Source organism: Elephas maximus, chromosome 23 (assembly GCF_024166365.1).
Source record: "Elephas maximus indicus isolate mEleMax1 chromosome 23, mEleMax1 primary haplotype, whole genome shotgun sequence".
Lineage (NCBI taxonomy): Eukaryota > Metazoa > Chordata > Mammalia > Proboscidea > Elephantidae > Elephas > Elephas maximus.
The window spans coordinates 73,223,819-73,241,109 of NC_064841.1; the positions used below are offsets into that span (position 1 = coordinate 73,223,819).

Genomic DNA, 17,291 nt, shown 5'->3' on the forward strand with positions numbered 1-17,291 from the left:
GGTCTTAAACTTGTCCCGTCAGTAAATATTGATGGCACCAGAAATAGGACCAGAAATTGATGGTCTAAAAACTCATTTATTTCTCTTGCCTCCATAGGTTTTCTGGTGCTACCCCCCGCAACATTGCCTGCTTAACTTTTTCATTCTATAAAATCTCAACTCATGGGTCACTTCCTCAAGAAGCTTTCCCTGCCTGCCCCAGGGTCCTCCTATAATCCGCCACCATAGCTCTAGAACTGAAATGCTGTATCATCTTTATATAATTGGCTTTTTATTTTTTGTCCCCCTCCTTGACTACTAGATCTCCCCACTTGAATCAAAGGAAATAAAGGATGATTTAAAAAAAAAAAAAAAAAAGGTTAACTTATAAGATTCTGCTAATGGGTGCAGTTCAGGGTTCGGCAAGGGGGGTGGAATATATATATATATATATTACATATATATATTCACAGGCAAATATATATTTATGTATTTCTGTACTTATTTAGATTCAAAGCAGACAAAATCAAAGTTGCAAAAAAGAAGAAAAATTTACAATTTCTTTTTTTTGGAGGGCAAAACATCTGTAGCTCTAAAGAAACAGCTGTTGTGATGACTTGACTGTAATATTAATATGCAGAATAATTCTTGAAAACCCGAACAATCTATCGCTGAGAACAATAAGAACAAGTGGGGCTAAATTTGAATTTCTCACTGGAATTTTAAGTACCAGTTGATCGTCAACTATTTTATAATTTTTAGAGTTGCCCAAAGTGCTCTCTTAAGTGTATTTTTATATTTACAGTTTATCCTCTCATGATAGCCCAATGACACAGGAAAATATATTACCACTTCTATTTTATGTATAAAGGAAAAAAAAATCATACCCGTAAAGAGATTTTCCTAAACTGAGGCTCAGCACTGCTGGACAAGCCAGAAATGACAACGAAAGGACTGGATGAGGAGTTACCTGGAAAACTGGACAATATAAAATAACCCCTGAAAGAAATGATCCAAAGTAAAATTTATTTTGAGCCTTTTACCCTATATTATGTAGAGTCTTAGAAACAGGTAACTCAGGCTGTGACAGGATTTAATTTGGAGTCTCAATTGATGAAAACATCTGACATTAAAAAAAGTCACCTTATTTTTACAAAAGGTGCATTTATTCTACCTACAAAAATTTAATTGCAGCAAAAGGGACACTTAGAATATACAGAAATAAGAACTACAAGTGTTCTAAGGAGGTTGGAAAGAAGAGCAGATAGCAAAAATAAAACAAAAGCATTGGAGGAAACTGGACTGTGAGCATGTGAAAGCTGGACAATGAATAAAGAAGGTGGAAGAAGAATTGATGCCTTTGAGTTATGCTGTTGGTGAAAAATATTCAGTATATCATGGACTGCCAGAAGAACAAACAAATCTGTCTTGGAAGAAGTACAGTCAGAACGCTCCTCGAAGCTAGAATGGCAAGATTTCCTCTCACGTACTTTGTACGTCTTACCAGGAAGAACTAGACCCTGGAGAAGGACATCATGCTTGGTAGGGCAGAGGATCAATGAAAAAGAGGAAGACCCTCAACAAGCTAGACTGATACAGTGGCTGCAACAATGGGCTTAAACATAGCAAGGATTGTGAGGATGGTGCAGGACCAGGCAGTACTTTGTTCTCTTGTGCATAGGGTCGCCATGAGTCAGAACCAACTTGACCGCACCTAACAACAACAACGTGGAATGTGAAGAAGGTTTATTGATTGGTTTCTTCCATATTTAATTTGCTCATCTATAAAATAGGTATAATGCTTTGATTTCAGTAGACGAAAGTCTATTTCTCTTCTTTGTAAGAGTAGTTCTGAAAATGTATAAGGTATGAGAGCCCATATTTGGAAATGGCTAAAAAAGAAAAGAGTGATAAATGTGAGGAATAATCAAAAAAGTATTCATATATGGTCATGGCTTACCCCCTTGCCATGGCTGAAATGACAGGAGAAAGTGACCTCACAAGAATTTGGATAGACAGAATTATCTATTTTTGAGTCATAAAAGGACTGATACATTCCATGGCTGTGGTCACTACTATCAACAGGTTGGCAGGCAGATGAATCCACTGTTATTTTTCATTTTAACAGTTTAAATAGCTTGGTGTAAAGAGGAGTCCATTGACTTTCTTTATTAAAATAAAGAAAGAAAGAAAAGAGGAAAAAAGAATGAAAGAATATGCCCCAGATCAAAATTTCAACTAAACGGAAGATCTAAACCTGTGAGGTTTAACCCTGAGCCTCTATCTGTACTGTGACTGCTTTCTCCACCTGAACTATTGCTACACTGCCTTCTTTCAGTTCCTCAAAACCTACACACAGCATCCTACCTCAGGACCTTTGCACACACTATTCTTGTTGCCTAAATAGCTTTCTCTGCTACGTCACTCTGAGTAATGCCACCTACGTATTCAATTTAAGTGTGTTGTGATCATCAGCCTTAACAGTCCATCTCCTTTGCCTTTGGATTAACCCTGGTGCTTCCTACCAAGATGACCCTAGTTTAATTTTTAACATTGTGAATATTGTGGCAATGTTTTCTCAGAGTTCAGATAGTGGAAATGAGGATGATTACACCAACACCATCATGGCCCAGACATCACAGTAAGTAAAGGCTCAATGACTACATTATTTTAATGACAGATAGGCTCACAGATACAACTAGGTTGTTGTTGTTGTGTACCATCAAGTCGATTCCTACTCATAGCAATGCTACAGAGCAGAGTAGAACTGACCCATAGGGTTTCCAAGGAGTGGCTGTTGGCTTTGAAGTGCTGACCTGTAGCTCTTAACCACTGTGCCACCAGGGCTCTAAAACTATATCAGGGAAGTAAATAACAAAAAGGAAGCGGGTTGCACAATGTGCGGAAAAGAATTTGGATTTGGGGATGGTAGAGAAAGGGGTGTTAAAACACACATGGAAATCAAACCTCCCTAAGATTGGAAAGTACTTCTAAGTCAATCAAAAGCTTTTTGTCTCCTCCTAAGACGCCGATCGATGTTCAGTAGAAAGAGCGGCTGCTGAATTAGTTTGAGGTTAACCACATGAACTGGAGCGCATCATCATATTCTCTCGATTGGTCAATGAAATTGAGAAAAACTCTGCTTCCTGAATCAGAGGTTGCAACTAAAATGTCTCATGGTTGAACAAAAGGAAGAATTTTGAGAACAGACAAGTTGGCTCTTACAGTGTAGAGCTGACTCTATCAGATCTTACTATGATCACGCTTTCAAGTGATGCGTCCAATCACGAGAAGATTGGACAGTGACAACAACAAAAACGTTCTCCCTAGCACGAATGGACTTTGACTTGAAAAACAGAATTTTGAATCAGCATCTTGATTTCTGTGAAGATTTTAATAAAACCACAGAAAACTTAAACAAAAATTGTTGATATCATGTCCAAATGCAAACTAGACTTGGTTCATCTACCTGTATATTCAACAGAAGGTACAAATATAAATTTTGCAAATTCATTTACACTATAGATTTACGGGGCCCTGGTGGTACAGTGGTTAAGCATTTGGCTGCTAACTGAAAGGCTGACAGTTCAAATCCACCAGCTGCTCCTTGGAAACCCTATGGGGCAGTTCTATTCTGTCCTATGGGGTCACTATGAGTTGGAATCAACTCGCTGGCAATGAATAACGAGAGTTACAGACTTTATACAAAACAAAATACTTTCTAAATATCCTGTATACCTTGTACACAGTACTGCTAACCATGGCTGTGATCTGTTTTCCTGCCACGTTGAGACTTTCATAATGAAAGTTTTGGTTGATTTTCAGTTTCCTCAAAATATACAGAAGCACTTAATGAGATTCTGAATTTTCACAAATGGAAGGATACAGCCTCTTTAGACAAGATGTCTCTCATTGTTGCCAGCCATAAAAAAGATGTTAAAATGTTGGCCGGCTATAAAATCCTATATTTTCAAAACTTAGGACAGGAAGAATGCCCCTCCTAGTGTGGAAATTCGTTGAGAATGAAAATAAAAAAAAATTACAGCAAGGCAGAAATTTATAGGCTGTTTCTCCAAAACTGTTCGATAACTTTCGAAGAGGACATAGGAGCCTAGAAAGGGAAGAGGGCATAGGAGCCTAGAAAGGGAAGAGGACATAGGAGCCTAGAAAGGGAGGAGGACCTTTATAAGGAGCCTAGAAAGGGAAGAACTGAGTTGTTTGATGTTGTGTGTAGGTTATGATGAAAATTTATGGAGCAAAATAATGACTTGTTTTTTTGGAAAGGAGAATGCCTCAGAACTCAAAAAAAAAAAAAAAAGTTACCCAAGAAGGGCAAACAAGTTAAACATCAGGTCCTCAATTTCGTCATTAAAATTATTATTTATTTCTAAACAACTTTGATTTCACAAGTTTAAATTACCTCTGTCCTTGAAAGCGTTATTCCTGAGAAGGGGAGGTTTAACTTAGGATGACACCCACTTTGCTTTGGAGTGTTTAAAAATGATGGACATTTTAGGCATGGATTTAAAAAAAAGACAAACCACTGCCGTCAAGCTGATTCCGACTCATAGCCACCCCATAGGACAGAATAGGCGTGCCCCATAGGTTTCCAAGGAGCAGCTGGTGGATTTGAATTGCCAACCTTTTGGTTAGCAGCTATAGCTTTTAACCACTGTGCCACCAGGGCGTGGATAATTTATATAATAAATTTATAAATACAAAAGATCTGACTGACAGCTGGTTTACCAAAACAAGCCTGTAGCTACAAAGTGGATGGCCATTTTTGGAGACCTGGAAAGTAATTCTTACGAGTCTAAAACCTGTTGTTCCCAGTAAGTAAAATCCTAAGTATCCAATGCTCCAATGCTTTGACTGAGAGGATGTTTAGCTTGATGTGATCACATTGGACTGAGAGCAGGAATCAGCACGACTGGGTCTGATAGGAGCAGAGCTGCAAGTCAGTGTGAATTGTCCATTTGACGGTATTCAGGTTCAGCACTACATTAAAATGGTGAGTGCATGTTAAAGCAGAAGGACCAGTGTGGAAAAGGTGGGTGAGAAGATTTGCACAACTTGAAGAATGTGATCAGTGTCACTGAGGTGTACACGTAGAAATTGCTGAATTGGTGTGTTCTCTGCTGTGTATGTTTTCAACAACCACAAAAATGAAATATTTACAAAAATAAATAAAAATATGTCCTAAAGGCCGCAGGCAGTTCAGAGAGGTGCTATTGCAAAAGAAAAAAGGAAAAAAAAAAAAGAGTAAAAAAAAATCCCACTGCATCATGGAACAAAAAACAACACATCATTGTTATTCTTTTATTAAATATAAGTGATATCTATTTAATAAGCCCTGTTTCCAGTGTTATCCTTTTTAAAATTCTTATATTTATACATCTTAAGAATACACAGTAATATAGCCTATGTAAGGTAAACATCCAATAAAAAGGGTTAAAAGAAGTTGCTGTATCCATGAAAAAATAAATATTATAAAAATACTGTTATTTTTTCACACATACTGTTCGATTACTTAGTCCTATATTAATACCATAATTCATACCGTTAGCCAGTCCTATTACTATGTTTAAATAACAGCACTTATGTAACAGAAAAGTAAATACAGAATACATAATTTCTAAGAAGTACCTATATTTCATATTTTGTTAAAGTAATAACATGTGTATAATTATTTATTATATATAATATTTTTATGTTTTGGATTTATCTGATATTACTGTATTCTGTGTGGTGTCTATAAAAAGGTGATCTCTATGATCACCTAACTGGAGACGCACTGGCACAGTGGTTAAGAGCTAGGCTGCTAACCAAAAGGTCAGCAGTTCGAATCCAACAGCCACTCCCTGGAAATCCTATGGGGCAGCTCTACTCTGACCTATAAGGGCACTATGAATCGGAATCGACTCAATGGCAATGGGTTTTATGACCACCTAGGTTATACTCTGCCATTCTCAGCACAAGAAACCTCTCTCTGATGTACACTTTCAAGATAATTTAAGAAGCACGACCAATGTTATCCTATCAATAAAGGCTTTTTCCAATCAAAACCAAAAACAAACAAAAAACAGCCATTGCCTTCAAGTGGATTGCAGCTCATAGTGACACTACAGGACAGAGTAGAACTGCCCCACTGGGTTTCCAAGCAGTGGCTGGTGCATTCGAACTGCCAACCTTTTGGTTAGCAGCTGAGCTCTTAACCACTGTGCCACTAGGGTTCCTTTTCAATCAGAGCAATCAAAATGAATAATTCTCAGGGTTCCCACAGCACTTTGGATATAGCTTTATTATGATTTGATTGGTATTATAGATATTTCCTTATCAAATATTAACAGTTCAGGGTTGGGAGCCATGTCTCATTTTTCTTCACATGCTTAAGGCACCTTTGGTTGGTTGAGGTCTTGAGTTAATGATTATTGACTGTGCCTCGGTTGCATCTGACAATTAAATGAAAGAAAATCACTGAGTCATGAGTCAGCAGCTCTGTCACTGGCATGCAGATAAATCCAGTAACTGCAAAATGTGTCTGTCTTCAGACAAACTCTCTGCCCAGGTAAGAACGCAGTAAGATATATGAGATACAACCACACTGCTTGACCGCCTCTTAAGTTCAGATTTTTATCTGAATGAAAAAAGATAAAGCCAATCAGGTGAAATTTTTTTTTCTTATTAATTTGCTGTTCAAACAGGTGTGATACTGATCACCTGACGAATCGCCATGTGAAACACATCTGGCACACAGCATCTAGGTATGAATAACAAAGAAGATGGAAGAAAGCTGTATCTGGTGGTGGTCTTATTTCTCAATCAAAATGAAAGAGATGGGGAAATATTATTCATGTGGCAAAAGGAGGGGGGCAGATGAAAGGCGTCAGATATTAAACAGATCAGAACAAAGACTTCAGTAATTGGATCCATTATAGATGAACTGTGGGTGGAGGTTTCGAAGGGCTTATAAGAAGAACTGAGGCAGAATAGAAACAATTTATGTTCAGGAATATAAGAAAGCAGTGGAGATGTCTGCTTTCTGATCATTGTTAAAAATGGCTTTGCATCTCTGAAAGTCAATCGAATTTGCGCAGTGATTTGGGAAAATAAGTAAGTTTGGGGCAGGAAGAGGTAAGGGAAGATGATGAATAATGATGAACAGGCAAACTTATCACAGCAATTTTAAGAAGAGGATATGGGCAGGCAGAAGACATGAGGAGAAAATGCGGAACCGAGAATGAACTTTAGACCTACGAAGCCTCTTGCAAATGGAACTGTCCCAGTTATGAAAAGAAGGAAAGAAGACTGCATACATATTACAGGAAAATTAAACAGGAGTTTGTCTTTCATTCTTGTTGCTACTATGGTTTTGGCAAAGAGTTTAAGTTTCTTCAACAAGATAAATAAAAACAATACTGACAACTGCCATATTGAAAGCAGTTAGAAGGGATTCTTTTCTGGTTAATACAAAAAATCTCTGGGAAAGATTTAAAAGCAGTTTTTATTCAGGGCAGTTCAAAGAGAACACCACACAGGATACTGTTTGCAACTGGCTGGTATTCTCTTTGAATTGTTCTGAATTGTCCACTGCAATTCACGGTGACCCCATATGAATTATACTTCATTGGACTTTCAATGTCTGATTTTTTGGAAGTCGATTGCCAGGCCCTTCTTCCGAGGTGTCTCTGGGTAGGCTCAAACAGCCAACGTTTCAGTTATTAGTAAGCATGTTAACTATGTGCACCACCCAGGGAGTCAGTAAGAAGAGTAGAAGAAATGCATCCTATGAGTGTGTGTGTGTGTACTATCTCTCTCTCACACTACACACACACATATACCTGTGATGCAGTCTTAATGAGAATAACACTCCAAGAAAGCTAAAAAAAGGATCAACACTCCCACTGGTAAAACTGATAAGATGCCTGATTTTTAATGATTTTAGTCGATACATTAATACCAGGAAAACAAAAACGGGAACACTTCTTCGGTCACTTCATAAAATTCATGCCCACAGACCACTTGAAGAATAATTCTTCAAACACTAAAAGTGTTTTTTTGCAAACATTTTTAGAATTACCGATCCACAGGACTCACAAAATATTAAAATTAAATCACAGCTTTACCTCTAAAGGTTGTACATACAAAAAACTTTTATTTAAAAGTCAGTTTGTCACAGAAGCAGTGAAAATCCTACCTTTTAATTGGCTCTTCTAGGTTATGTTGCTGTTGTTGTTAGGTGCCATTGAGTTGGTTCCGACTCATAGCGACCCGATGTACAACAGAACAAAGCAGTGCCCCGTCATGTGTCATCTTCGCAGCATCCTCTAGGTTACAGGACATGTGTATGCCCTTGTTTAAGTCACTATTTCACACTATTTTAAGAATGTGTGATTTTATACTACCATTCCAAAAGCTGAGGATACTGTTGAAAGAGAAGGCTGAGATTTGGAGCCCAAAACAAAACATAATTGAACAATTATTTCCTTATGTTTTGCATTTGTCTTTCTTGTTTTCCTGAATTGGACATACCTCTCTTATCAGCCTCAATTTTCCTCATGTGCGTATATTTTCAAAGTCAGCTATAAGTGACTTTGAGACTTTTGGTTGCTGTTTACCTGCATCAATCTAATTTTTACTTGTTATATTCTAGTAGTACACTGATAGACAGTTCTATTGTTTCTCAGAGGTGTCTCATTATCTTTAAAACGCACCCTCGTATTCAGTTTAAAAGGTCAGATATAAAAGCAGCATCAAGGGGACGTGTACTATCAAAACAGATCACACAGTGTATAGTTCGGCTATATCAATTACTATGCATAAGGTTAGAAGTTTGCAACTGGGTTTGTCAACAAAAGAACATTGGAAGGTTTGACAGTCTCAGATATATCCCTTCTAAAGTAGACAGGGATGTAAAATGACCCCACTACTTTGTTTTTATTTTTGTTCTAAAAAATCATATTTCAGGAACTCATTTGACCCTGGCAACACTTTGCTATGACTCTCATCTCAATTTTGTTAATTTGTTGTTGTTGTTGTCCCTCCTACTGTGTATCACCCTATCCCCTGAGGAAGATATCTGCTAAGAACTAAGTTGCTGAGAAGGCAAATATTTTGTAAAAGAACTCAATAAACTGAATTATTTAGAGAGAAGTTTACTTTTTCAGAATGTCCAACACATCAAGTAAATGTGATTTTATCTATTTACCAAGTCAATTTCCTCATCCAATTTTAGGCAGAAGTGTGTGCATTACTTAGGCTGGATGCTGATAGGATCAGAATTCTACTTTCTGTTGAATTTGTGTGGTTTAAGCAGGATACGTGAAAGATTGATGTACTAGAAAACAAGTAAGAAGGCATTACTTTTTTTTTTTTTTTTGCGTTCATCCATCCTGTGAAATATATGATTTCTGGCATTTCTTTTCATGTTTGTAAGTCTTTTTGAAGAACAATTAACGATTTATCTATCTAACAGAAAGGATGGAAATTCTGAAGGCATTTCATTACTTTTCATGATAAATGCAAAAGGATTATGGCTGGGGATTCTGTTTGGAGTAGGAAGCAAGGGTCCCCTGCAATTTAAAGGCACTGAATGAGTATTTTGTCACTTGTAGCCTATATCTGACCAAGGACAAGACAAAGATTATTTCTCGGCCCCAAACTGTCAACAGAGGAATCTATTTATATTACTCAGTATTTGTTTCATAAGTTCAAGAGTGAAAATGATACATAGTCTCAAGTAATAGCACAGTCTCAAGAATTTCTCCTTTTTTAATCTTTTGGAGGCTCACGTGAAGATATGCAGATGAGAAATATACCTTGAAAATGCTTCATATTGACAATGAGAAAAGTAGAAAACTTTAATTAATATTAACTTCGATTTTTCAGGAAAAAGGCTTTAAAAGATGTTTGTGGCAGCTTTGAGCTTTTACTTATGGAGACGGAAATTGGTGATGTTGCCCAACTTGATTGAAGTAATTGGTTTTATTGAATTGTGGACATGACTAAATGCTGAATTGGCAAATATCTACATTTTTTTGACAATTAAAAAAAAAAAAAAAGATGTTGGCGTTTTCCAGGCCACCTTCCATCTCACGAATCCTCATCCTTTTGCAAACACAGCCTGAATCTGTCCTATAACTCTCTGTGTTAAACCCCTTAGGAGATTTTTATTTAAAGAAATGCATTATTGTTCAGCTCTTTGCTAATTTAGAAGAGTAAGCTGAGGTTCATAGAAGATATTCACCTCAGATGATAAGACTAATGAGAAATGTAATGGCTATAAGTTGAGCCCACTTTCCTCAATCCCTTTACTGCAGGGACGTTATCCACTATGGCCCCAAATCTCTTTAATCTATTCCCTTGAGGTTTTGGATGTTGCTGGTGGTGGTGGTGGTGGTAAGTGCCAATAAATCGTTTCCGACTCATAGCGACCCCATAAACAACAGGACGAAACACTACCTGGTCCTGTGCCATCCTCACAGTCGTTGTTATGCTTGAGCCCATTGTTGTAGCCACTGTGTTAATCCATCTCATTGAGGGTCTTCCTCTTTTTTGCTGACCCTGTACTTTACCAGGCATGATGTCCTTCTCTAGGGGACTGATCCCTCCAGATAACACATCCAAAATATGTGAGGTGAAGTCTTACCACCCTTGCTTCTAAGATTTGGATGAACCGTGGCTTTTTAAAAACCTTTGTCAAGTATTACGGTTCTTATATAGACTTAATGAGTCAAGTCTAGAATCTCAGATAGTTTTTAAGACAATGAGATAAAAGTGAGAGCAGACACATGATTAAATCCAGATTTTTTCCCTTATATTTCTGCTTTCTGTGAAATTTAACTTCCTAAAAGCTTTCAGAAAATGCAGCTGAATTCATATTGATACTGATGCTTAATGAGTATTTTTTCTTTAAAAATATATATAAAATGGGAGATGCTGCTTGCTCACTGCTATATTTGGGAAAAGAAGCCGTTTTACTACTGGTAACAGTCCTACTGAAATTGTGCTCCAATATATTCCAGCCCCAGGGGCGCCTTAGGGACTTAGCTGATTTGAGTCTGGAGTGCAGTGTTGACAGACTCAGGGACCTCAGGCTGAATCCTACCAAGAGACAGGCTTTATAGGACTGAAAGTTCAAAAACTGAAATTGAATGCCTTTAGCTGGCACAAGCCCTTCCAGCCTTATTTCCCCTAGGAAGCCCTCCAACCAGTTCAGGTCATTCATCTAGGTTTCCTTCCCAACGAATCCTTGAAGGCATTTGAAATTGTAGCTTTTAACATATGACAGAAATGATAAGACCAAACAGATCAACTTTTTAAGTTAATCTTTAGTGAGTATTAGTGCTCATTGTAAGTTTGTAAAAAAGACAACTAATTTATTATCAAAAAGGCACAATTATACCACTATTCAGTTCCTTAATGGGTTCACATGTTGTTTATAATATAAACTCCAAAGTTCTTGATAATGATACCGAAGGTCCCCCCAAAACCTGACCTCCACTTAATTTTTCAATTTTATTCTGTGTACTAACCTCACCCAAAAACTCATGTATTTTTATTGAGTATAACATATTTACACTCAGACCTTTCTCCCTATTGTGACTTCTGCTACCACATCTGGCACCTTTTAACTATCTCAGAGCAACAGTTATGTGCACGGCTGCTAATGGAAAGGTGGGCAGTTTGAACCCATCCAGCTGCTCTGTGGGAAAAAAGACTTGGTGATCTGTGTCCATAAAGATTACAGCCTGAGAAACCCCATGATGCAGTTCTACTCTATCGCATCGGGTACCTATGAGTGGAAAACGGACTTAGTGATACCCAACAACAACACTGTCCTTCAAGTCTAGGGCAAATGGTCATCTCAAATAAAGCTTCTTTGGTCCTCTGGGCCAAGTAACTCCTTCTGTTCACATCTGTCTGTTCAACATCGATTGCCTGGATGACTACTAGATGTGAAGCACTCACTGTTTTAGACCCTGGAGATACAATGTTACACAAGACAAAGGTCCCTGCCTTCAGGGAGGTTATGTTCTGGCAGTGGAAACAGACAATATATAGATCTACAAAGGTTGTTGTCATCGAAAGAAGCAGTAAGTGATGTGGGGAAAAATAAGTACATAAAAAGGGGAAGGCATTAGAGAGCAATTACAGGGTCCAGCAAGGCCTCTCTGTGCAGGCAACAGGGGAACAGAGAACCGGCAGGAGTGAGAAAAGGATCACACAAATATCTGTGGAAGAAGGTTCCAAACAGAGACTACTGCAAATTCCAAGACATCTCAGAGAAAAAAACAAAACCAAACCCACTGCCGTCAAGTTGATTCCGACTCATAGCTACCCTGTAGGACCGAGTAGAACTGTCCCATAGAGTTTCCAAGAAGCGCCGGACAGATTTGAACTCCTGACCTCTTGGTTAGCAGCTATAGTACTTAACCACTACGCCACCAGGGTAGAAGAGAGCATTTTTGAGGACTGCCAAGGATGCTAGATTGGCTGAAGGGCAGTGAGTGGGGAAGACAGCAGCTGATGAAGGTGTTGAGGGTGATGGTAAAGAAGTTTGGACTTTCAGTGTTATGGGACCCTGTTGAAAGGTTGTGAACAGGAGAATGCATGATCTAGTTTGTTGTTAGAAAAGATCACGCTAGCTGCTGTGATGCAGGCACAAGGCAGGAGCACTGAGAACAGAGACAGAGTCCTTGACGGGTGATGGCAGCTGGGGAGAAGGGGGCAGCTGTTTAGATTCAGACTTATGTGGAGCGTAGGGTGGCAAGATTAACCCCTGGACTGAACTGGATGTAGGGAATGAAAGAAAGAGAAAGCTGTGCATGACTCCGAGGCCTCTGGCCTGACAATGGGGAAGAGGGATGGAATTAGAGAACACTGACAGAAGAGCAAGTTTGGTGGACACCAGGCTGGAGCCCTGGTGGCAAAGTGGTTAAAAGCCTCGCTGCTAACCAAAAGGTCAGCAGTTGGAATCCATCAGGCACTCCTCGAAAGCCCTGTGGGGCAGTTCTACTCTGTCCTATAGGGCTGCTATGAGTCGGAATCAACTCGATGGGTTTTAACAGGTTTAGAGATAGATTAAGAGTTACGTTTGGTACATATGACATTTGAAATGCTTCATATGCAGCCAAATGGAGACAGCCAAGTGAAATTTTGAGTAGGTCATTGGATATGTGAGTCTTGAATTTCTAAGCTGGACATACAAATTTCGGAATCATTAGTCATAGAGCTTAAAAAAAACGACAGCTTATATATGTATTATTGTGTAAATTATTTTAGTCTTAGTATCATTGTTATAGGAGCCCTAGTGACACAATGGTTAAGTGCTCACCTGCTAACAAAAAGGTCTGTGGTTTGAACCCACAGGCCTCTCTGAGGGAGAAAAGGCCTGGTGATGTGGTACAGTAAAGATCACAGCCTGGGAAACTCTATGGGGCAGTTCTACCCCTATCGTATAGGGTTGCTATGAGTCAGAATTGAGTGGATGGCATACAACACCATCTCAATTACATAGCGACAAATCTGTTTTTCCCACCATATCAAATGCTTATTGGAGAGGGAACATAATCTCTGTTTTGCATAATACAAAAAAACAAACAAACTCACGGCTGTCCAGTCGATTTTGACTCATAACGACAGTGATATATGAACACATGGATATATAGTGAAGGATCTACTATGGATTAAATTGTGCCCCCACTCCCCAAATGTGTTGGATGTGGATGCAATCCTGTTTGGAAATAGAATTTTCCTTGATATGTTAATTAAATTGTACCCAAGTAGGGTGGGTTCTAAACCTAATCATTTCTGATTTATAAAAAGAGCAGATTAGACACAGATAGACTTCGCTTGAGGATTGTTAAGAAACCAACAAGGGCCTGGACTATCTACAAGGAAAGAATCCACAGGACCTAAACCCTGATTTGGACTTCTAGCATCCAGAACATTGAGAAAATAAAGTTTTGTTCTTCTAAGACATCCACTTGTGGCATTTCTATTACAGCACTACAAGGTAATTAAGACAGGCTCCATAAACATTGGCTGGAGTTATGATAATAAAATTTCCTAGGTAGGTGGTGTAATTGCTGCATTAAAATTTTGTTTTTAAAACCAGTTTGAAAGTGTTTGAAGTATATTTGATGCTGTTGTGTTGGCATTATTTATTAACAGTTAGGACATAAAGCATCTTACCACATCAGTTCTCAAACTTAGAGGATTTTTGTTGTTATTATCGATAATATATGACATCAGAATATATGAGAAATTAAAGACTCAATTTTGACCAGAAAGACTCTAAGATAGCATTAACTGAAGAAACTATGGTCATTTTCAATTATATCAAATCACTCTTATATATTCCTACTCCATTCCTTCACTGGTATGTTTAAAAAAGTATACTGGATTAAAAAAAAAATTTAATAGTTATTGATATATAATTCACATATCATACAGTTCATCCATTTAAGTGTACAATTCAACCATTTTTAGTATATTCTCAAAGTTGTGCAACCATAACCATAATCTAATATTAAAACATTTTCATCACCCCCCCCAAAAATCCTGCACTTATTAGAAGTCACCTCTCCATCCCTACGCAACCATTAATCTCATTTCTGTCTCTATACATTTGCTTATTCTGGCCATTTTATATAAATTGATCATAAATTATATGGACTCTTGTGACGAGCTTCTTTTACTTAACATAATGTTTTTTGAGGTGCAGCCATGCTATAGAAGGTTTCAGAACTCTCTTTCTTTCCCTCTTTCTTTTTTGCAGAGTATTTTTCCATTGCATAGATATACAACATTTTATTTATCCATTCATCAGTTGATGGACATTTGGGTTGTTTCCACTTTTTGACTATTATTAATAACGCTGCCATAAGCATTTGTGTTCAGGTTTTAGGGTGATCCTATGTTTTCATCTTTCCTGCGTATATACCTAGGAGTGGAATTGCTAGGCAATAGTATCTTAAAATAAAACAGTGATTGTTTAAACTGAATTAAACATTCAAAAACTCTCTATAAAGATAATCATCTTTTTTCACTGTTGAAATATGAAAGAGGAAGAATGCTGAATTTCTGGAATACTGTCAATTTTTAATTGAATAGGAAGACCTTTCATGGAGCATATAAAACACACACACTCTTAATTCAAGAGTTAATGAATGCACATGGAAATACTAAGCTATTTTCCAAAATGAAATCACTATTCACATTGTAATAGAACTTTGCAAATGTAATTTTGTTGTTGTTGTTGTTAAACTGACCTGGTTTAAAGCTTTTTATTGACATTTCCTAGTCCATGGATTCTGGGATAATTGCAGATTTTTAATTATAAAAATGGCAGAAATATCTAGGAGGAAAATACATCTTCTTCAAACTTCCTTGCCTTCACTAGGAATGTAGAACATTTGTTTATAACTGGCCCCAGAGGGATTTCACTTATTTTATGGGATGGATTATTTTAATGATTAAGAAAGAAAAGAAAATGATAAGCAAGCAATTGAGGCAATCTAGGTTAAGGAGCGGGTGGTGAAGGTTCAGTAGCAGAATTCTTCAATTTCTGGCCAAAGCGCTTCATGCGTAACCACCACCTGTCTGTCAGTGGAGGCTCGCGTGTTCCTATAATGATGAACGTGTTTCAGTAGAGCTCGTAGACTAACACAGGCTAGCAAGAAAGACCTAGTAATCCGCTTCTGAAAATCAGCCATTGAAAACCCTGTGATCACAAGATCTGATCAGCAATTATGGGGATGGTGCAGGACCTGGCAGCCTCTCATTCATTTGTGTATGGGGTGCCATGAGTCTGGGGGTTGACTCAAGGGAAGCTAAGGAGAACAGCAACTGGGTTGCGGAACCTGTACACATATGTTTGAAAGCCCACTTCATGTCCTTCTTTTTTTCAAGTTGTCTCATTTGCCCACATAGCAATGTTTGCTGGTGTGGTGAAGTTGCTTTGAAAACAAGCCTTTTGGCTTTAGCTATCTTAACTTGTCTTGCCCTTGTGAAATTTATAACCATTAAACTATACCCTGCTATATTTATTGAAATAATAGGGAATCACTTGCACTCATTGTTGAATGGATAATTGACAAGCCAAATGAAAAGTCTAATTAAAAAGGAAAAAAGGAGGCTGGATGGGGAAACTAAAAGAGCAAGCATTGCCCTCAGAATGCACTCCTATGTCTGAACCTTCCCCTACACAACTGTCTTGTCAGACCTTTCTTCTCTAGAAATTCCTCCTTCTGCCAAAAAAAAAAAAAAAAATTAGCCTCATCATTTAGAAAAAAATAATAATAAATTATACTCTCCTATTTAAAAATGTAGCTATTATGAGTTCTGACAAGTGGAATTATTCGCAGGAATATTTGGCTCTTAACAGAAGTAGAAAAGGAATGATATACTATTGTTGCTCTATAATCCTCCTGGTGGTAACAATTAGCGGAGATACTACTTGGTTTATGACATTTTAAGAAGCATTGACTCAGCTCTTGTTGTTACCTTGTAAATTGGGTCAATCAATGCAGTGAAATTCTGTGCCGCTTCTGTTCCTAATTGCAGATGCACTTTTCTTCCTCTGACCCTCAGCACCAGAGCTGGTCAGATGTTGCAAGTTAAAGGACACAGTTCTCCAGACTGCCAAGTCTGCCTAAGATTTCAGACACCAGTTGGTGCACAAGCTTGGTGGACTCTCACTTCTGGCTTGCTGGCTACGAATTGGAGGATATCTCATTAGCCTTTCAGAATACTCACCGTAACTTCAGGGGTGCCCAGGGCCTCGTTCACTTCTCACCCGCTAGCTTCCGCTACTCCCTCAGGCTTGATAATATGCAGAGAACTCAGGAAAGCACTATGCCCACAATTACAGTCTTACTAGAGAAAAATGGATACAAATGAAGAGACACAAAGGCGAAGTCTGGGACATTTCCCAAAATGAACCTTCCATGTACCTTCAGTACCATCTCAAGTACTGAAGTCTTTCACCAACCAGGAAGCCCAAGGAGCTTCCATAACCACAGCTTGTATTGAGGCATCATTACAAGGCACGACTGATTGAATCATGCTCCCCTCTCCTGAGGGTGGCTGATATCAAGAGGTGGGTGTTTGTGGCATACCCAGCCCCTACCTGAACTCATTAGTCATCTTATTACCATAACTTGTTAAGTAAGTGTGGTCTGGAGCCCTTATTAACAACAAAAACACTCGAATCACTCAGGAAATTCTAAGAGTTTAAAGGTTACCTCTTAGGCACCAAAGACAAATTCTGTGGGTAAAGTTAATTGTAAACCACAGAGCTTGCATAA

At 38.1% G+C, this 17,291-nt stretch overlaps 1 protein-coding gene across 2 annotated transcripts in view; it reads right to left on the reverse strand.

Moving 5' to 3' along the window:
• The window catches only part of NALF1 (NALCN channel auxiliary factor 1), a 706,213-nt gene that overhangs the window by 300,119 nt on the left and 388,803 nt on the right, over window positions 1-17,291 (reverse strand). The window lies entirely within an intron of this gene.